A 22,476-nucleotide genomic window follows, 5' to 3' on the forward strand; every position below is an offset into this window, starting at 1 on the left:
TAGGATCGTGCTCTGCCCTCGGCATGGAGTCTGACATGCTCTCTCTCCCTCTCTCTCTGCTCCTCCCCCTGCTCACATGCCGGGCTCTCTGTCTCTCTCTCTCAAATTAACAAATAAATAAAATCTTAAAAAAAAAAAAAAAAGAACCACTTGGGATGCCTGGTTGGCTCAGTCGCTTAAGCATCTGCCTTCGGCTCAGGTCATGATGTCAGGGTCCTGGGATCGAGCCCAGCATCAGGCTCCCTGCTCAGCGGGGAGCCTGCTTCTCCTTCTCCCTCTGTCTCCCGACTTGTGCTCTCACTCCCTCTGTCAGATAAATAAATAAATAAATAAAATATTTTAAAAAAAAACCCACAAGAAAGCCTCAGTACAGTCCAGGTTTCTCCAGTCCCCTCCTCCTCCTCCTGCTTCTCTCGCTCTCTCTTTCTCTCTCTCTCTTTCCCCTCTCCACACAGACACAAGATCATTCAGCCAGAAGGAGTTTGGGGAGAAGACAGATAAGCCAGCAGACTTTTAGGTGCCTTTCACATTTCCCTTTCAATGAACTTAAGTAAAACATCTGTCATTTTCGGCATATGGCCCAGAGAGTCACCTGCTAATCCCAGGGGTCTAGCAGGGGCTCTTTAGCTGATGCAAAGTGCGAGGAGACTGGAATGAGCAGGTGATTTGTACTCCCACAGAGATGGATCACTTGGTAATACATAGGGTTTCCATCTGTAATGTGCAGGAGACAAACACTTAAAACTCTAAGTGTTCTTTTTATAAAATAATAACAAAACAGGAAAATAAAGAGCTAAGCCCTCACAGCACGAGTAATTTCAAAATAGTGCAAATTCATCCACTGTTTTTCAAAAATCCTAACAGTAGCAGTCCACAGACACAAACACCCCTCCCACCTGCTTTCAGGAAACCCTACCGATGGCAGAGAAGAAGCCGAAGGAGGGAGGGTTTGTCAAAGAAGATGCAGGGAGGCCAGTTAGAAGTTAAGGCAAACCCTCCAGCCGTGTTGTACCGTGCACTCTGCCATGCCCGGTACCCTCCAGCACCCACGCTCTCCCTGACTCTCTCCCTCTCCCACTCATCTCTTCTTCGACAGATCATTTCAACAGATTTCAGTAAGAAAGAAACAATCCCTCCTCTTTCCAAGGTGGAGGGTAGGGGAGAATTGTCCTCAAGAATGCAGGATTCACTTTGTCAGTTTGCGGTGGTTGTGATAAATTGTGAACACTCCCAAACGAATGATTAAAAAAAAATTCTTAATCAAGGGGAGGTATCAGTCAGTAAACACACACTTCTTGTATGTCCACGCATCACGGCAGCGAACAAGGCTAGGGCATAGCCGCTGTGCCGGCCCCGGGTGACGCCCTGGCTCATTCTCTTACTGGAAGCCATTGGGCAAGTTATCTCATCTCTTGGGGCATCCAATTCCTCATCTGTAAAATGGGGATAATAGATGATAGATAGATAGATAGATAGATAGATAGATAGATAGATAGATAGATAGATAGAATGGGGATATGTTGTTGGGAGGACTGAAAGAGGTCATTCCTGTAAGAGCAACTAGTCACACATGGCCCCAAGTATCTTTTTTGAGATATCATACACGATATGGGACGGGGACAGGAGGTGCATATCTATAAAGATTCTCAGAATAACAAAGCCCATGTCCTAGCTCCCCTGAAATGGAGTCAGTTCATTTCTGAACATCAAGGGTCCCTATCCTAGGGACTTCTGGGGAGAGCTTGGGGAGCAAGTGTTCACCCCTTCCGTGGCTTATGGACAGAAATTTGTATCATCAGGATGGGTTGGAGCAGCCCTGCTCTGGACCAGTCCTTACAGGGAAAGTTGCAGGTGCATGAAGTGCTTGCCGTGTTGAATTGCCTTCTTTTAGTCCCATGGTCTGTGATGGAAAACTGGACTCTCTATACTTGAAAGGCGTCTGAGGCCATGAGGGAAAGAGACGTGCACCTGTGCCGGAACAGCGGTGACTTCATAAGGAGTTCGCTCCTCTGTCTCCCAAGTGCTTACCAGCAGAGTTCAAATCCCAGCTCTGTCACCTCCTGTGGAAACCTGAACAGGTTATTCATCCTCTTTGAACTTATTTTCCCGTCTGAAAAATAGAGTTGGTCCTGCCTGCCTTGAAGCATTGCTATAAAGACTAGACGTAATAGATACTGTGGGCACGAGACACGTGGAAACGTATCACACACCGCGCACAGTTGCGCATACTTAATAACAATAGCGCTCATTATGCAACCTGGAATGGCATGTGATCATTCCTGGGTCAGAGAGGACAGTTTTCTCATGGGAATCCTAAGAGGTATTTGGCCCATGCGAGCCTGGAACTGAGGAGACCTGGAGGAAGCACCCACTTATTTGCCGTGTGACTTCACTCAAGTTGCTTGCCCGGCCTGAGTGTCAGGCTTCTCATATGAAAATGAAGGGGCTGGACAAATCCTCTCGGAGTTCTTGGAGCTCAGAGACTTGAATAGTGTGGCTCCGGTGTCTAGAATTACGCTCCTGGGCTGGTTGCATAACAGAAGATATGCAGCCCTGAAATATATGACCCAGCGCCCCACTCTTGGGTACACACCCAGCAGGAAGACGTACACGTGCGCAACCGTGCGTGCAAGCACGTGCCTCCCGGGGCTATTCGTAAGAGCCAGAAGCCAAAAACAAACTAAATGTTGAGCCACCATAGAATGGGTACATAACTGTGGTGTCTTCACGCAATCGAATACTGCATGGCAAAGGCAACGAGCTTCGACCACTACTACACGCTAACAAAGGGAAGGGGGCGCAGAAATACAATGTGAGCCAGAGAACTCAGACATGAAAGAGTGCCCACTGTGTGTTTCCATTTACACAAAGTTCAAAACCAGGCAAAACGAATCCATGATGTTAGAAGTCAAGACCACCGTTCCGTTTCGGGAACAACTGCAGGGGATCAGAGGGGAGTTTCAGGGGTGCCAGTAAAGCACTGTTTATTGATACACGTGTGTTTGCTTTGAAAACACGTAGAGCTTATACACGTATGGTTTGTGTGTGCGTACATACACGTACAGATGTGATAGAGTTCAATAAAAAGTTTACGTAAAAGTATGCACAGAAACATCATCGGTCTCCAGGGTTCCCAATTTTTATTTCCTCCTCTGTGTGAGACACTGTCCTGGGGAAGGAGTGCATACACGGACAAATGAAAAGACAGAGCATCTACCATCCAAGAGTGCACGGCTCTGAGGGAAGACAGATGAGTAAACAAAAAATTACAATGTGGGTTTGAGCTGGTGAATGTGGGAACCCGGAGAGACAGAGGAGTGACGCTGGAACTGGGTCTTGAAGAGCACTCCAGGCAGAGAAAACCATGTGTGTAAATGCAGACTGGGGAGGAGGATTGAGAAGGCTCAAGCATGGATGAGGAAGGAGATATGGACTTAATGGACTCTGTAATATAGGGCACCATAGGGAGTCACCGAAAGGTCTTGAAGCAGCTGAGATCTTCCAAAAGCACCCCCCATCACATCATCGTACCTACTTTTATCTTCCAGTCTTAGGCATGAGCTGTCCTCTCCAGGCACAGACCGGCCTCCTCCACACTTACCCTCAGCCCCATTCCCTCTCCCCTACCCAAGAACAGGGCTGCAGCAATGCTCCTTCTCTCGCGGGCATCATCAACATTTTCTCTTTATCAAGCCTTTGACATTAGCACACAATTATGCAATTAGGTCTCCGTTCTAAGAACAAAAGGGGCACTCAACCTCATTTTTCCCTCCAGCTACCTTCCCTTCTTTCTCTGTAGGGCAAAACTCCTAAAAACATTGTTTATGCTTAACACTTCCACTTCCCACCCTTCCCTTCTCTAGTAAACATACTTCAGTTGCGCCTTCACCCCCAGAACTCCCGCAAAAGAATGATCTCCACACGGCCCCACCCAGTAGCTGGTTCTCCAGTCTCTGCCTTGCTTGACCTTCGAGCAGCATAGACTTAGTCAATGGCTCCTCCTCAAAGCACTCTCTTTACTTGGCTACCAGGGCACTCTGCTGGCTTTCCTCTTATGTTACACCCTGCTCTTTCTCAATCTTTGCTGGCTCCTCCTCTTTTCTGGATTTCTTTGTGTTGAAGTTGCCCCAAAGCTCAGTCTTTGGATCCCGTCTCTATACTTATTATCCTGGTGATCTCATTCATTTCCACGCTTTTAAATTCCATCCATAAGCTGATGACTCCCAGATTTATATCTGTGGTCTGTTTCTCACCTGACTTCCAGACCCATAAATCCAACTGCTACTGACATCTCCCACTTGGATAGTTAGCAGGCATCTGAAACTGAGCTCATGACCAGTCCCTCAGACCTGCTCCTCATACAGTCACCGTCATCTCAAAATGGCCACTCCATCCTCCCAGGTCCCCTGGTCAGAATGGTCCTCCTGACTCTTCTCTCATACAATACATCCAATCTGTCAGCATCACACCACTGAACGGTAGAAAGGAAGATGTAGAACGATAATGTCATGCGCAGCTTTCTGAAGGAGTGCTGAGCACGAGCCTGGACATGAGGGCTAGACCTTGACCGTTGCTCTCTGAAACAGGGTGTGGCCTCTTGCACTATAACACCTCACAAATAACAAAGTTCTTCACTATGAATGAAAAAAATGGAATAATTGGTAGTAGAGAGCAATCATTCAGCGGGAGATGGAAAGGATCGTGCAGATCTTAGTTAAACTAAATGCTTCACTTTATTAGGGAACCCCTCTATTGGAACTCCTCACCAAAGGTCACTAGGCTCCGTACCATACACTTAATCTCCAACACGGGCATATAGCTGTTCAGAGAAGGAACAGCACTTCCTATGACTAGTATAAGACCTATTGGCTAACCCAGGGTGCTTGTCTGTCAAAAAAGGGGGGTAAACAGAAGGGGGAATGAACCATGAGAGACTATGGACTCTGGGAAACAAACTGAGGGCTTCAGAGAGGAGGGGGTGGGGGAATGGGATAGGCTGGTGATGGGTAGTAAGGAGGGCACGTATTGCATGGTGCACTGGGTGTTATATGCAACTAATGAATCATCGAAATTTACATCAGAAACCAGGGGATGTACTGTATGGTGACTAACATAATATAATAAAAAATTATTATATTAAAAAAGGGACTAACAAAAACCATATGATTTCACTCATATGCTCATATGTGGAATCTGGGAACAAAACAAACAAGGAAGCAAACAGAAAACAGAAATAGACCCATAAATACAGAGAACAAACTGATGGTCATCAGAGGGGAGGGGAGTGGGAGAAGAGCAAAATGGGCAAAGGGGAGGTACAGGCTTCCAGTAATGGAATTAGTAAATCACAGGGATGAAAGGTCCAGCATGGGGAATAGCGCCAACGGTACTGTAATAGCATTATATGGTGACAGGTGGTAGCTGCATTTGAGGTGAGCACAGTATAATGTATAGAGAAGTTGAATCACTACATTACACCCGAAACTAATATAATATTGTGTGTCAACTATACTCAAATAAAAAAATTTTTTATTCTAAGATGATCTTAACAAGTGCTTGGCATTCATGCTTCCATTCCCTTCCCGCATGTGCTCTAAGACATTACTAATCCATCTTGCTACTCTTTACCTCTCATCATAGATTTGATTTCAGAGCTCCTTTCAACCCACAGCCTAAGCTAAGCAATCACCACTAATTGATCTATTAGCTTTGGCAAACAAGATTAAACCTGATTATCCTCCCTTGTCTTGTCCTTGACAAGTATCTGTATAGTCACATATACATACTCAAAAATGAAAAAAGAAATTATAACAGTAATGCTATGCCATGAAAGTTAGGCTCAAAACCCACCCACCTCTAGGATGGGGGGTATTTCCACCCAACACTCATCTCTCCCTCAAACTATTCACATACCCTCTAATAGTTCATGTGAGGATGGGCAACTCCCACTGTCTGTGAAAGTCTATTTCTGAAAATCATGTTATAAGTGGGCTGTATTTTCTTATAATAACAATAGAATCATTGGAGGTTGTGCTTCTTTTTTTTTTTTTAAATATTTTATTTATTTATTCGACAGAAATAGAGACAGCCAGCGAGAGAGGGAACACAAGCAGGGGGAGTGGGAGAGGAAGAAGCAGGCTCATAGTGGAGGAGCCTGATATGGGGCTCGATCCCGTAACGCTGGGATCACGCCCTGAGCCAAAGGCAGACGCTTAACCACTGTGCCACCCAGGCGCCCCTGGAGGTTGTGCTTCTGATTAAGAAGTTGGCAGTAAATAAATCACAAAGATGATCAACAGTATGTCATTCGAAGTTATCCAACAACAGCCTCTTATAATTAATTAAAGTGCAAAACTTTAACGTCCCTTAAAATGGGCCTCATATAGTACACGTACGGGTGAGTCAGTGTTTATGAAGTGCTCATGGACCACGTAAGAGCATCCAGCTCTCCTGAATCACCAGTTAACCCATCTAAAATGCACACAGAACTTCAATAAATGGTAATTAACTTCTTAATTTAAAGAATTGGGTTTGCCTTCTTAGGAATTAAGAAGGCTTTGGGGGATAAGTTGGATGATCCAGATTTCTTTGGAGAAGAAAAGAAGCTGCCGAGGAAAATCTGAACCATGGCTTTCTCTTTTTCTTAAAGAGACATCATTGCCCAATGTTTCTTGAAGCCTTCTTTGTGCCAGGCGTGATGCTGAGGGCTCCAACAAGCAAAATGATTCAAACTCATTCCACTGACCTCAGAGCTGCACTGTGGGACCATTCTTTCCAAGAAAGCTGTTGCATTGGCTGAATATTTGCAGACCTTACTAGAGAGTTTGAGTATAGCCTGGATGTCACCTTTTTCCCCCCTAAGATTTATCTATTTATTTGTTTGAGAGGCAGAGAGAGAGAGCATGAGCCGGGGGGAGGAGCAGAGGGAGAGTGAGAAGCAGACTCCCAGCTGAGCAGGGAGCCCGATGCTGGGCTCGATCCCAGGACCTTGAGATCGTGACCTGAGTCAAAAGCAGATGCTTAACCGACTGAGCCACCCAGGTGCCCCTGGATGTCACCTTTTTGTTTAACTTCTTTGCTCTCTTTAATATATATTTTAATATTTTTACTAATTGTCCTTGATTTGCAGTAATACAGTAAACCAATCATCTGGAATCTACAGGTACTTCTGTTAGTGCTTCTCAACCCTAACTGCACATCAGAATCACGAAGAGAACCTTCCCAAAATGCTGATGCCTGGCAGCACCCCAGACTCCTTAAATCAGAAACTCTGGGGTGGGACCCAGGCATCAGGACTTTTAGAGCTCCCAGGTGCTTCTCATGAGTCCAGGTGAAAAGCAGGCAGGTATCCTTCCTTGCCACTCAGTAAAGACCTTTCCCAGTGCTATTGGATTCTGTCAGCTGCATTCTCTAAGAAGAGCCTTGTTTTCCCCACGGAAAAGTGGTAGTTTTTCAGTCTAGAGGTATCAGTTAATATGGTAATCAGGTAACAGGAGAAAGCCTTCATGGATGTTGCGTATTCTTGACTTCAGCCGCCACGTTCTGTTTGGGTTCCTTTTTCTCACCGCTGAATGACAGGCACATTCCACCCACATCAAGTCCTTAACACAAGGGTCTCCGAAGAAGGTAAGACGAGTGTCGGTCCAAATTCCACCCCAAATTCCCTTATTACTTTTGTAGGGTTGCTGTAACAAAGTATCATAAATAGGGGGACTTAAATCAACAAGCTTATTCTCATAGTGATTCTCTCATAAGCTGGAAGTCCAAGAGGAAGGTGTCAGCAGGGCCACACTTCCCCAAAGACTCTAGGGGAGAATGCATGCCTCGCCCAGCTTGTGAGGTTGCCGTGTCCCTGCTCCCTGGCTCCCAGCTGTGCCCCCTACCCTCCCCTGCCCCCAACATCATGTGCCCTCTTCTCTCCCTGTGTCTTCACATGGCTGTCTTATAAGGACAGCAGCCATTGGATTTGGGGCCCACCCTCATCCAGTATGACCCCACCTTCACTAACTACATTGGCAAAGACCCTATTGTCAAATAAGGTCACATTCCCAAATTCCAGGCGGACATGAATTTGGGGGACACACAATTGAAGCCAGGACACCTCATAAACTACTCGTGGGTATTCTTTCATTCCTAGGATGCAGGCAGTGGAAACATTTTATCCCAGTCTACCTGTACGTCTAGCTGGTAATTAACCCTTCTCGAGGATATTAGAAAGGAAACCATCTGCCCATAGCAAAAGAAAACAATTTAGCTAATTAGGTTGGCCTTTTAAATGTTTTTAAGACAGAGAAATGAAAAGGGCAAGTATTATGCTTGTATTTTTCAGGTCTTATGCCACATTTTTAGTCATTTTGCTAGTTCCATGGTTGTTAAGAAACAGCAAACATGTAATATTTAAAGTGTAATCAACTCATTTTTTTCTCCTAATGAAGCTTGACAGACTATAACACACACACACTCACACGGAAGACCTGAACAGCAAACTCCTAGGATTGTTCAAATTTAACATTATAGGGACGCCCGGGTGGCTCAGTCAGTTAAGCATCTGCCTTTGGCTCAGGTCATGATCCCAGGGTCCTAGGATCGAGCCCCGCATCGGACTCCTTACTGAGAGGCAAGTCGGCTTCTCCCTCTTCCTCTGTGATCTCTCTCGCTTTTGCTCTCTTTCAAACAAACAAATAAAATCTTTAAAAAAATTGAACATTGTAACTATTGATTTGGATGGCCCCGGAAGCTCCAAGGGGAGCCCAGGCTGACGGTCAGACTTTGTAGGAATTCCTGCGAGGTGATCGTTCAACACAGCTGCTTCTACTTCACTGGTAACTTTCTTCCACAAAATCTGAGGCAGGTTTCAGCCAGCGCTGTTGCTTATGGCGCTCTTTAGCCACATGCCCTACGTGTATTTGCAAAATTAAATGGTGTTAGGCTTTGAAGAATGAAAAGAGGCATTTATAAAACCCCAAAAGTCCCCAAAGTTCCTGGGCTGACCTAGAGGTCTGGGTTTGGGAATTCATTATTCCCACTCCCATTTCTTCCTGTCATTTGAGCTGTCGCCTGAGAGATGTCACAGCCCATACGTGCTTCCTTCTGTGAAATGAGGCCCATGATCCCTGGCTATGGAACATCAGGGGAGCTGGAAGAGCAGCCCGGAGAGGTCAGCTTATTGTCACCCCCAAGTCGCACTGGCCCTGTGCTCAGAAAGGCAGCAGGCAGAAGCAGATCAGAGATGGAAAACGGACAGCAGTCAAGAGTCAACAATAAGGATGCAGGCCCTGGAGTGGGACATCCTCGGTTCAAATTTTAGATTCATTGTGGGGAGGGAGGGAGCTACGTAACTTCTCTGTCTGCTCATCTGTACGAGGAGAATGACCGTGCCCGCTCTGTGAGTTGTGCAGAAGTGATGGGACAGTGAGTGTAGCAGAGCACCCAACACATAGGAAGCACTTAGCAAAGGCCAGCAGGTCTTAGGAGTACATGAGCCAAAATGAAGTAGAAACACTCCTTGAATACAGATTCTTCACTGCCGGCTTTACCTAGCTGGCTCCGATATCGGCTGTTTATTTCAGGTCCGTGGCAAAGCAAAGGTGAGCCCTATAGGCAGCCAGGTACCCAGGTCCCAGGACAGGCAGAACAGAAATACACATCAGGTCTCGGAGGAAACCTCAGTTTGCCCTTCAGGGCAGCTTAGGCGTGATTTCTGTCCTGCCTACCACACCGGTTATCCAACGTAGAAGTTAAGGAAGGACTCTGCAAAGGACCTGTAAATTATTAGATGTTTTCTAAGAAAGAATTTGGGAAATGGCAAAAATGAAGGGGTGGTCATTTCTTCCCACTGTTACGATGACAGGAAGCATCCCAAGGAGGGAAGAAGCCCAAGAGAAAGTTGTGTTGCTTATAGAGATCAGTCTTAACATGGACTTCAGGATCGACTGCCTGGGGTAGGCATGGTGAGATAAAGAAAATACAGTGCCTGCCCCCTCCCCAGACTACTTGAATCGCATTCTGTGGGGTAGGCTGTGGCTTGGGGCAAGGAGTTTGGGGCAGGAAGGCTGTTTGGGGGCTTGGGTTGTTGTTTTTTTTAGCTCCCTAGAGGGTTCTAAGGTTTTTACCAGGTTGAGAGCCACTGTTAGAAAGTCTTTTCCAGAGCTGGAGGCTGGGGCTTGGGCTGTTCTGTCTGAGCCAGAGCTTCCAGAGATTACCTGGGGGAAAGGAGTTTGGGAGGAGAGAGGAACAGGGGAAGGAAGAGAGGAAGTAGTTTGGTGGGAAGAAAGAAATGATCTAAAGCTGAAAGGCCGGCCAACGTTAATTGCTGAATTTGACCCTAGGAAAAGGTAATGTGTTGTGTCTTGTGCAGACACTGTGCTTGGAACCTTGACAAGTGAGACATTATGCAATCGTGACATCATGCCAACCCCGTGGGGCAGGCATCCCTGCCCCATTTACCAGAGGAAGAAAGGGAGGTCCAGAGAGGTGACATGGTTTGCCTAAAGGCATCTGGCTACTGGCTGGCTGAGCTGGGATCCCAGATCAGGTCACCTGATCCCAAGACCTGACAGGAGCACTGGTGAGAAAGGCCCGGCTTGGATTTTCTTGGAATGTTGGCACTGACCTGGACTGGACTCATGTCTGCGAGGAATAAAGAAGATGAGACAGACAGATGAGTAAGTACGTGAAACCAGGACACTGGAGACCCAAACACCTGGGAAAGCCTAATAATAATAATCAGGATCTCCAGGCCTCCGAGATTTCCCCGCCCCTTGGCAGGAGGTGGGCATGAACTTGCGCTGCTCTTGCACAAGACCCTGGAGTCCAAAGGCTGTGGGCACCCAAGGAGAGGCACGGGGGCAGAAGTACACCCATGCAAAGGTGGTCAGGAGCCGACTCTCGCTACTGAGAGCTGCAATTCCCACGCAGCGAGCAGCACGTCCCCTCCGAGGAGCTGCCAGATAGGACTTGGAAACAAGAAGGGGAAAGAAGTGTGAAGAAGCGCAGCACGCGCTGGCGGGCGGGGCGGGGAGTGTGCACCAAGCAGGACGGCATCGGGGCTCCGGTGCAGCCGGTGTGACCACATGGCTTCCCAGGGCTCACCAGCCCGCCTCTCCATGCTTCCCTTGCCTGTCTCGCTCTCAGAGCATCCTGCGTTGGTGTCCTACTTTCTCTCTGTTACTCTATTTTCTTTTTAATGAAATATTCCCAAAAGGCAGGAGTGTATAGGGAATAATATAATTTGTGCCCACCACCAGGCTTTGTCAAATCCTAACATTCTTTTCCATATTTGCTTCGGATGTATTTTTTTTTTTAAGATTTTATTTATTTATTTGACAGAGAGAGAGAGCACAAGCAGGAAGAGCAGCAGGGAGAGGGAGAAGCAGGTGCCCCAGGATCAGGGAACAGATCTGGGTCCTGGGATCGCGACCTGAGCCAAAGGCCCATGCGCTTAACCAACTGAGGCCCCCAGGCGCCCTCAGATGTATTTTTTTTAAAAGCAAAACCTCTCCGATACCTTTAAGCCTCCGTGTAGCCCTCCCTGATTTCTTTTCCCTTCCTCTGATCCCAAGGGAAACCACTCTTCAGAATTTGATGTTTATTATTCACCTGCGTGACTTTTTACCTTCACCACATGTAGACATCCATAAATAATCAGTGGTATTTTCACATATTTTTAACTTAATCTTGCTGGAATCATACTGTAGACTTAATAAAACTGATATAATGTTAATAGATTATAATAACAAATTTTATATAAAATAACTAAATAGGTACATAATATATGGAATATGATTTTTAAATACATATTAATATGGATGAAATCAAACAGCTGCTTTATTTTTTGTTAACGCTACTGATTTGGGATTCATCTATGTTAACGTTAATTCATTTATTTGGATGCTGTATAGTATCTTATTGTATGAAAATACTATAATTTATGTATCCTTTGATGGACAGGCAGTTTTTCCACTTTTTTTTCCAATGTTCCAATTTTTTTTACTGTTGCAAACAGTGGCGGAATGAGTATTCAAGCTTACGTGTGGATTTGTCCAGGCTGTATACCTGGGAGTGGAATTGCTGGGTCAGGGGGAATGTATAACCTTCGCTTCTTTTCAGCCTCTTAGACCTACTCCTTGCTATCACGAGGATCTCCCCAGACAGGATAAGATCAGGAACCGAGGGGCACTCCCGAACTCCTGTAATCAAGAATAGGATCCAGAAATGCAACCCACTCCGACAGAAAGTGCTAGACGTGAGCACGCAGTCCATTTGAGTGTCCACTCTGAGCTAGGCTGTGCACGCTGGCTGTGTGAGCCGGGGCGTCCGGCCCAGATGATCTCAAGGAGCCGAGGAAGGCAAGCTCCTGGGCGGAGAAAGAAGCCTGAAGTGGCCCCACCAGCTGTGTTTGGGGGCCCAATCTCAAACGGACAACTGCCCTGCCTTTATTTTTTCCCTTTAAAATACGTAACTTCATTTTCCCCTATCAAAGTAATATGTACTCTTGACATCAACTTTAGACATTTTAGAAAAATATTTTTACATTAATCATGCAAAATTTCACTCTTCAGAGACCTTCACTATTCACATGTTAACCTATTTCTCTTGTCTTTTTTCTTAGCATTTTCCCCTCACATATATATTCTATTGTACTCCGATTTTTAACCTAATATTGTATTAACTTCCATATTGTTAACACACTATAAACATAATTTTAATTTATTCAGATTATTTTATCTTTTACTTAGTGTTTTATTATCTACCTAATAATTCCTATATATTGGATATTCAGATTATTTCTAATTTCTATTTGCACAATTAAAACACAGTGGGCATCTTTGGGGATAAATATTTGATGGCCTTTCAGATCCTTAAGAGAGAATCTTAGAAGTGTAATTCTTAGAAGGGCAAAGGGCATTTTTTAGGCTTTTGATAGGTATTACTGAACTGTTCTAAAGAGACAACCATATTGCAGGCCCACTAACAGTGTTTAGACTGCCGGCTGACCCACCTTCACCCGGTCAGCTAATTGTAAGCTCTCCTTACACCAGGCTCAGATGTGGAAGGAAAGAGAACCTTTAAATGCTGGCAGGTTTGGTGGAGAAGAACATTTGGCATCCTCCCAAACAGTGTGTATTAAGCTGCTTCCTTCCATGAGAACCAATAAGACAGTAAAATGGATGAATCATACTGTGGGAAAGTCAGTCTCCAGAATGAGGTCCCTTATATATAGTAGACAATTGAAAGAGGCCACTGGGACAGAAGATGTGCTATTTAAATGTCCTTAGGTTGAAAGCAACAACAACAACAGTAAAAAGACTCTGGCTAATTTCTGCAAAACAGAGAGGACTTTGCTGGAAGGATACTGGGGTCAAAGGGCTGTTGGGCAGGTTGTGCACTGTACAACTCAGACCAGGGGGAATCATTCGTGTCATCTAGGTGAATGGCACTTCTGAGAGTTGTACAGTTCACTGCCTACACAACCATATTCAGCAGCCCTACTAGAATATCTGCTAAACAGTATTTCTCAAATTATCTGTGCTGAAGGACCAGGTTTATTATTATTTTTGTTGTCAAAATCCATTGTAGATCAACACTTGGGTAAATTAAATAAATGTAAATCACTACAAAAATGAAATACCACTTGGTGTCTCAGTAGTGTCAATTACAACAAAAGTTCCTAAATGCTCAGTTTCTGAATTTATCTCACGTTAGACGGGTAATACATAGTTTGGGAAACAGCACTGGCCCACAAACCACACTTTGATTACTCTCTGAGTAGTACTTACATAGATTATCCAAATGCACAGAAGTGGGAATGGAATGAGAAGTCCAGAACAAGTAGAACCGAGAAGTCAGTCTCCCAGCCTCTCCCACGTGGTTTCCTCTCTGCCTGTTGGTGCTATTAAATCTCACAGCAGAACGGCTTTCTCCAGATGGTAAAACGCATACCAACTCACAGCTCTTTACATTTTATGCCTTATGGCCTCAATCAGCAGAGAAAGAATTATTGGTTCCCAAATCCAAAAATTCCACGGAAGAGGCTTAGTGGCCAAGCCTGGGTCTGGGGCTCACTCCTCTGGCTAGAAGGTGTGTCATTTGTGGCCAAGGGGTAGGACACATAAGAAAATACCAGCTCCTTTGGGGACCATGCAAATGGTGCTGGGAGCAGTTCTTAGAAGAAGGGTACAGTGTTCCCAAAATAAGTGAATGTGCCAGGCAGATAAAACAGTAGGCTTCCAATTATTTGGTCTCTGTTTTCCTGTATCTATATTCTACTGCATTCTTCTTCTGAAATGTATTTCCCCCCATATAAAGGACTGATTAACAAATAAATGTGGGAGAAACTACAGATTTCAGCACCCTCACAGAAATTCAGAAGACATGTTAGTATGTATATTAAAGGCTCTGAGAAGTCCTACAAGAAGGACACCTGTTTAACTGTGTTTAATCCAGTGTTTCCTGAGCTCATTTGATCACTGAAACCTTTTTCAGTGTAACATCCAGTAACACCCATGGCTTAGTGTTTCAGGAACACATTTTGGGAGAGTACTTCTAGGTGATGGAAGTTCTCCAGAAAGATATGACTCAAATCCTTAAAAAACAAGAAAGCAAACAAACAAAAAGAACTTTAAAACAAACCAGAGAGGTGAGTATTTACAGAAACTGGTAAATTATTCGCAAAGAGTCATTTTATAACAGAAGTTAAACACCATCCTAGCTCCCAGTTTGTAGGCTCAGAGTTTTGTACGCTCAACCTTATTAACATGGGGTACACCTCTGCAACTCCAGACCTTCCTCTCTGGGACATTCCTTTCCCAGGGCAACGTCCCAGGTTGTTCAGAACCCTTTTCATGTGATGTCTGGTGCCCTGCCTCCTTCGAGGTAAGGCGTATCTTTATACCATTATGTGGTTGGTCACTGTGGTTTGCAAAACCAACTTAGTGGCATGGGGCGTCTGTTCTACCCCGTGTGCTTGTATAATAAAAGGCCCCACTGGGGTGAGCAACACACTTGCGAGCAGCGTTAACAACACCCCACATCTGGGGAAGCTTGGAGGTGGGGCCCATATTAATAAGTAGAATGAAGGCCTTCTCCTCTTTAAGGAGAGATGAGAATCTTATCCCAGATCACGCAGCTGGATTACCAGCACAACTCAAGGACAGAGGAAGCCACCTGGGCGATCAGGATCAGAGGGCAGAATATAGGTTGGCCACCAAGTCTGGAAACCCAGGCAAATATATCATCAGAGGGTTGAGAGGGTATTATAATGATATTGATTGATGTTATAGTGTATGTATGATAAAATATTATCTGCGTTTCCAGACTTTGTGGCCGAGTGGCCAAAGCCAGTAGTTATATTAAGCAGTGACTAATGTCAGGAGGCACTGTTCTAAATGCTTCACCTGAATTAGCTGATTTAATTCTCACAACAACCCTGTGAAATGGGTACTTTCGGTCATTCCCAGGGGAATAGGTGAGGAAGCAGGCACGCAGGGATTCAGTACCTGGCCCATTGGCGGGCAGTGGAGCTGAGCTTTGAGCCCAGAAGGCCTCACTCTAGACTGCAAACTCGTACCCAGCACACAGCAGCTGCCCCCCACCCCCCACCTCCCATTCCCTGGAGGCCCACGTACCGTGCTTTGCTGAAAAGCCATCAGTAAGCAGGGTTCTTTTTTTTTTTTTAATGATTTTTTATTATATTATGTTAGTCACCATACAGTACATCCCCGGTTTCCGATGTAAGGCTCGATGATTCATTAGTTGTGTATAACACCCAGTGCACCATGCAATATGTGCCCTCCTTACTACCCATCACCAGCCTATCCCATTCCCCCACCCCCCCCTCTGTAGCCCTCAGTTTGTTTCTCATAGTCCATAGTCTCTCATGTTTCATTCCCCCTTCTGATTACCCCCCCTTTCTTTATCCCTTTCTTCCCCTACTGATCATTCTAGTTCTTATGTTCGTAAGATGAAGAAAATATTATGATAGTTGTCTTTCTCTGCTTGACTTATTTCACTTAGTATTATCTCCCAGTGCCGGGCCCATGTTGTAGCAAAATGTTGAGAACTCCGTTCTTTCGATTGCTGCCAGTAATATTCCATTGTATATATGGACCACAACTCTAATCCAGTCATCTGTTGAAGGGCATCTCGTCTTCCACGATTTACTTTGGACATTGCTGCTATGAACATTGGGGTGCATATTATGGCCTTCTCTTCACTACGTCTGTATCTTTTGGGGTAAACACCCAGTAGTGCAATGGCTGGATCATAGGGTAGCTCAATTTTTAACTTTTTAAGGGACCTCCACACTGTTTTCCAGAGTGGCTGTACCAACTTGCATTCCCACCAACAATGTAGGAGGGATCCCCTCTCTCCACATCCTCTCCAACAATTGTTGTCTCTTGCCTTGTCTATTTTTGCCATTCTAACTGGCGTAAGGTGGTATCTCAGTGTGGTTTTGATTTGAATTTCCTTGATGGCTAATGATTTTGAACATTTTTTCATGTGTCCGTTAGCCATTTGTATGTCTTCATTGGAAAAGTGTCTGTTCATATCTTCTGCCCATTTTTTGATTTGTTTATTAGTTTCTCGTGTATTGAGTTTGAGAAGTTCTTTGTAGATCTTGGATACCAGTCCTTTATCTGTAGTGTCATTTGCAAATATCTTCTCCCATTCCGTGGGCTGCCTCTTAGTTTTTCTGACTGTTTCCTTGACTGTGCAGAAACTTTTAATCTTGATGAAGTCCCATAAATTCATTTTATCTTTTGTTTCTCTTGCCTTTGGGGATGTATCATGAAAAAGGTTAGTAAGCAGGGTTCTCTATCTTGCTTGCTTTTTTTTTTAACCACCGGTGGCATAGGAACAATCATCGTAACTGACATCCATATCGTTCTTTGCGGTTCGGTCCTCATCACAAGCCATTATGGCAAACCAGGCAGAAATTACAGTTCCACTTACGGATGAGGAAGCCGAGCCTCTACCCAGATCCCTACCTACCAAATGGCCGAACCAAGTCCTCTGACTTCAAGAGTCCCAGGGGCTTCACTCGTTTCCTGTGTTGGGTTCTGTGGTAGCCAACATCTAAGATGGTCCCAATGATCCCTGCCTCTTGTGCCGTCCTCCCCCGTACTGAATGAGACTCACTCGTGTAACCACTAAGATGTTGGGGAAATGGGGGTGACTTCTGAAGTTAAGCCATAAAAGATGTTGGAGCTTCTGCTCTGATCTCTCTGGACCGCTCACTCAGGAGGAAGCTCGCTGCCGCGTCGCGAGGATGCTCCAGCAGCCCCACAGAGGTGTCCCCAGCGAGGAGCTGGAGCCCCCGGCCCGCACCAGCACAAACGTGCCAGCCATGGGAGTGAGCCCCATGCAAGGGGGGCCACCAGCCCCCGCCAACTGAGTGCAGCCCTGGCTGACATCTTCGCAATTTCACGAGACCCTGTGATGGTTAATTGTACACGTGTCAGTTTGACCAGCCATAGGGTGCCGAAATCAGACATTATTTCTAGACGTGTCTATGAAGGTGTTTCTGAATGGGATTAGCATTTGGATCGGTGGACTCAGTAAAATATTCTCCTCTTCCCTGCATGGCTGGACTAATCCCATCCATCGAGGGCTGGAATAGAACAAAAGACAGAGGAAGGAGGAGCTCACCCCTTTTTCTCCTGCCTCACTACTTGAGCCAGAATGTCTCATCTCATCTTCTCCTGCCCTCAGCCTGGGATTGACACCCTTGGCTCCCCTGATGCTCAAGCCTTTGGACTCACACTGAGCTACACGGCCAGCCTTCCCAGGGCTCCAGCCTGTAGACAATAGACTGTAGGACTTACTATCCTCCATAGTCGTGTGAGCCGACTCCTCACAATAAACCATGATTTCTATACTACATTCCTATGTGATGCTATTCATTCTGTCCTATATTCAGAGTGTATATGTACTATTGGTTCTGTTTCTCTGGGAAACCCTGACTAGTACAGACCTCAGGCCAAATCCACCTGCTAAATCGCTCCTGAAATCCTCACAAAAACTAGGAGATAATGTTTTTGTTGCTGTAAGTCATTTTTAACTGTTTTCTTTTTGTTAGGTTTGGGGGAAATTTCTTCTGCAGCTCTCCATAACTAATACAAGTTCCAACTCCAAAGCTCTGGTGCGATGAGGGTCACTAACCAGCTGTGATCTTGAGAACGTCTCTGAAGCACTCACTTGGACTCCGTTTCCTCCCCTACTAAATAATAATCTAGGAAAATTTGAGTCATCTTAAAGTAACTAACCAACCATGACAACTGGATTCAGGGAATGCTATCAAGATGAACTTCCGGCACAAATAGGCCAGTGCATGACAAACCTGCATCATACACTGTATTTAGGGAACATTCCATTTGTCTATCTGATCTATCAACTCATAAAGATCTAATTCAGGACCCTGCTAACAACCGCCCACAAATGGTCACCGAGCATCTCTTCAGTCCCCCGCTCTGTGCTGAGGCTCTCCAGAAATAGGTGGACCTTTGCTCACACTGTGTGGTCCACTGAAAATGCCTTCCCTACCCTCCACCTCCCCAAACCCATCCCTTGCCCAAGGCCCATCTCAGATGCCTCTGACACAGGACTCTGGACCACCCACAGCAGGAGAAGCTGCAGGTGTCTCGGCAATGGTGGGTTGGTAAATGTTGAACAACCAGCTCTCTGGGGAGAAAAGGCCATGATCTGCCCTCTTTCTTGATTTCTGTGGCATTGACACTCCTCCCACAGCCGGTTTAAAGCTCCCAACATGGCAGCCCTGAGTGCACACCTGGGAGGGGACTCACACTGTGAGCCTACTCGGGCAATATGGGCTGGCCCCAGAGCCCCCCTGCATTTTGGACGCCTCCCCTTCCCTGACTGTCCTTTTGATCATTTTGGAGTGTCCCTGAGACCTGCCCCCCGCCCCCATCCCCAGCATCTCTCCCTCAGCCCAGGCCTTCTTCATCTCCTGCCTGGACTACAGGGACAGCCTCCTCCCTGTTCTCTCTGCCTGCAGACGCTCCTCACTCCCATCCCTCCTCCCTGCCACCACTGAGCGAGCACTCCTATACTGTCACCTCATGGCCCCATGCTGCCTATCCTCAAAGTCCTTCAAACCCATGAGTTTCAATGGAAAGGTCAAAGTTGTTGAATATACAAGCTCTCTATGACCTGACCTCTGTCTACACACACACACACACACACACAACCCCAAAGCACTTCTCTGATGAACCATGGTGCTCTTCATGCCCCTGATATTCCTACAGCCTAAAATGCCTTCTCTCCAGTCACAACTCCCACTTCCTCCTCTGGGCTCATCAGCATCATCCTCTTTCTCCAGCCCCTATGTCTCCACATTCTTATGCTGTTTTATTGAGAACTCAGTGGAGTTCTCAATTTCATGGGAAATCATGGCCGATTCTGTGGACCTCTGCCTTTCTCTCCCCTCTCAAAGCCACAAGCTCCTGGAGGGCAGAACCCTAGAGTAAGTCTCCTATTTTTCAGTGCCTGGCGCCATGTCCTGGCCTGATGGGAAAGCCTCTCTGGGTCTGGAGGGGGGTGGCACCAGGAAGTCAATGGGGTGGGGCAGTGGGAATGGGCAGAGCCAAGGACCTCTCCCACCAAAGCCTAGGATGGCTCCCGGCAAACAGGGGTGTAGGTTGCTGAGGCCAGGGGGTGTGGAAGGAAGAGACTGAGAACTGTCGGTAGTGGCTGAGGCTCCCAAGACCCCACCCCTATCTGTTCTCCCCATCCCTCTTCCTGGCTGGACCGAATGCCCCACTCTTCCTAGTTAAAACCCCATCTCTTAGGCTCTGTGTCTTTTCTGTTGTTTTAAATTGAATAATTATGGGTTCAAAATAGCCACTGGACCACATGTTAAAGGCTCTGGTCCAGGCCTGACCCCAAGGGTGGAGGGCAGCCACTCCCCTTTCCCCCAAAACATTCAAACCTAGGTCATGGATCACATAGACAATGTCTTGGATTTTAGGTAGTTTCCTTAAAATAATTGCAAAAACAAAAAAAAACAAAACAAAAAAACCCCTCACCCTTGGCATGTCAGCTCTGCTCCAATTACTAAGAGACCAGTTTCTTTACTCCAGCTGGTTTTCCATCTGAAAAAGGAAGTTAGTGACCAGGTGATCACTAGTACCTTTGACACTGTGATTCCAAGTCAGTTCCCCCTCTCTGTGTCATAACTTTCTCATCCATAAAATGGGAATAATAGTATCCACCCTCTCAGAAGGCTGTTGAATATCAAATGAGATAATGGATATAAAAATACCATTGTAGGGATGCCCAGGTGGTTCACCAGGTTAAGCATCTGGACTCTTGATTTCAGCTCAGGTCGTGATCTCAGCATTGTGAGACTGAGCCCCATGTGGGGCTCCATGCTGGGAGCAGAGCCTGCGTAAGATTCCCTCTCTCTCCCTCTCATTCTTCCCCTCACCCACTCTCTCCCTCCCTCTCAATAAATAAATAAATAAATAAATAAAGTAAAAAAAATAAAAAAAATACCATCGTAGCTATATTTATTAGTTATTATTTGGGAAAGTTAATTATTGCGCTAAAAGTCCTTTATAAACATTCCTGATTTAACTAAATTTTAACATGACCATAGTCATCTCAGAAATGTTAATTTAGAAGAAACACAAGAGGGGCGCCTGGGTGGCACAGCGGTTAAGCGTCTGCCTTCGGCTCAGGGCGTGATCCCGGCGTTATGGGATCGAGCCCCACATCAGGCTCCTCCGCTATGAGCCTGCTTCTTCCTCTCCCACTCCCCCTGCTTGTGTTCCCTCTCTCTCTGGCTGTCTCTATCTCTTTCGAATAAATAAATAAAATCTTTAAAAAAAAAAAGAAGAAACACAAGAATACATTAAAGTATTCTTCCCATCGTTGGGCAAGCGCAGAGATGAGACACCCACTGCATCTAACACCGCCGACCAAGCCTGTGTGGGCAGCAGCATTACTGCATTTTTATTCCCCAAGATCTACACGGAGGCCTGGCCATTAGAATCCAGGCATGTCTGTTTATCCTAAGGCTTGTCCCGAATGTTCAGTCAGCCTTTTAACAGAGCTGCTGAAGAGAATTAAAGTAACTCATGCCTGTTTGCCTTTCCCAGGTAGAGCGTAACTAGGTCACTCTAAGTATTCCAGAACATCCTCTTTCCATCATCGTCATTTTATGGCTGGTGGAGTTATTATTCAGCCCTTCGGAAGCAAGGCCTAGATTCAGAAGTAAGACAGGTCTCACTCTGATCTTGGCGATCGTGGCCACGCTCTGCCCGCGGCATGCCCTTCGTCCCCAGGTCTCCAAGCACAATAAAAGTCTAATTAGGAAATCTTTATAGTGTCCTTGCGAACTGGTACTCCTGGAGTGGTTGAAGCCAGGGACGGCAGGGGTGACACCATGGCACTCCACAGCTTTGGCCTGAAAATTACTGCTGACCATTCTCTCAAGCTGCCAACCGAAGAATGACGCTCGCTTTAATTTTGCTTTGTAGATGGGCGCAGAAGCTCTTGTTAGTGAATACCTGTGAGTAGATCGCCATTGGCTCAAGCCTCCCTGAGCCCCTGGCCACCCAGGCCCTTCCTCTGGAATCCCTCCGCCCTCACACCCATGATTTGAGGAGTTCCGTTTCTCTTACAGTCATTCCAACTGACGTTCAGAATAAGAAGTTGAATTCTAAGCAGCTCACTTTTTCATCAGTGCATGGTTGCTTGATCTGCAAAGGTAGACAGGAACGGACAGCCAGATGACCGATCTACAGGTGACCATCTTTTTTTTTTTTTTAAAGAATTTATTTATTTATTTGACAGAGAGAGAGACAGCCAGCGAGAGAGGGATCACAAGCAGGGGGAGTGGGAGAGGAAGAAGCAGGCTCATAGCGGAGGAGCCCGATGTGGGGCTCGATCCCGTAACGCCGGGATCATGCCCTGAGCCGAAGGCAGAAGCCCAACCGCTGTGCCACCCAGGCGCCCCTACAGGTGACCATCTTATCTCACAACAGCGTAAAAACCCGTGCTGGCGGAAGGTACTGAGTACGGTAGAATGACTTACTTCTCCCCACCACCCCAACGCAAGAGTAAGGCAGGGCCGGAAGTCCTCTGACTAGCAAAGAAGAAACATCCTCTTGGGATTGGGAAGGCAGCTCGTTAGAAAAGAGGCATGAGAGCAGAACCCACTGGTGCTTCTGTGATGGGACCAAATACCATTATTAATAAGAAAATATTATTATTATTGCAAAAGCTTTGATATTTGCCAATCAATTTACAGATGAAAAAACGTGCCATTCTCATGATTGACATCCTGCTGATATAGCCATACAGGCTGGTGAAATACTGAATTGTTTCCATATCTGTTGGTAAACAGTCACTGAACCAAGCTTCCCTGAGCTCCTTCTTCTTGTGTCACCCTGGCTGTCCAGCCCCCTCCTCTGGAATCCCCCTGAAACACACACCTGTCCAAGACCCAGCAAT

Source organism: Ursus maritimus, unplaced genomic scaffold (genome assembly GCF_017311325.1).
Source record: "Ursus maritimus isolate PB19 unplaced genomic scaffold, ASM1731132v1 scaffold_4, whole genome shotgun sequence".
NCBI classification, from domain to species: domain Eukaryota; kingdom Metazoa; phylum Chordata; class Mammalia; order Carnivora; family Ursidae; genus Ursus; species Ursus maritimus.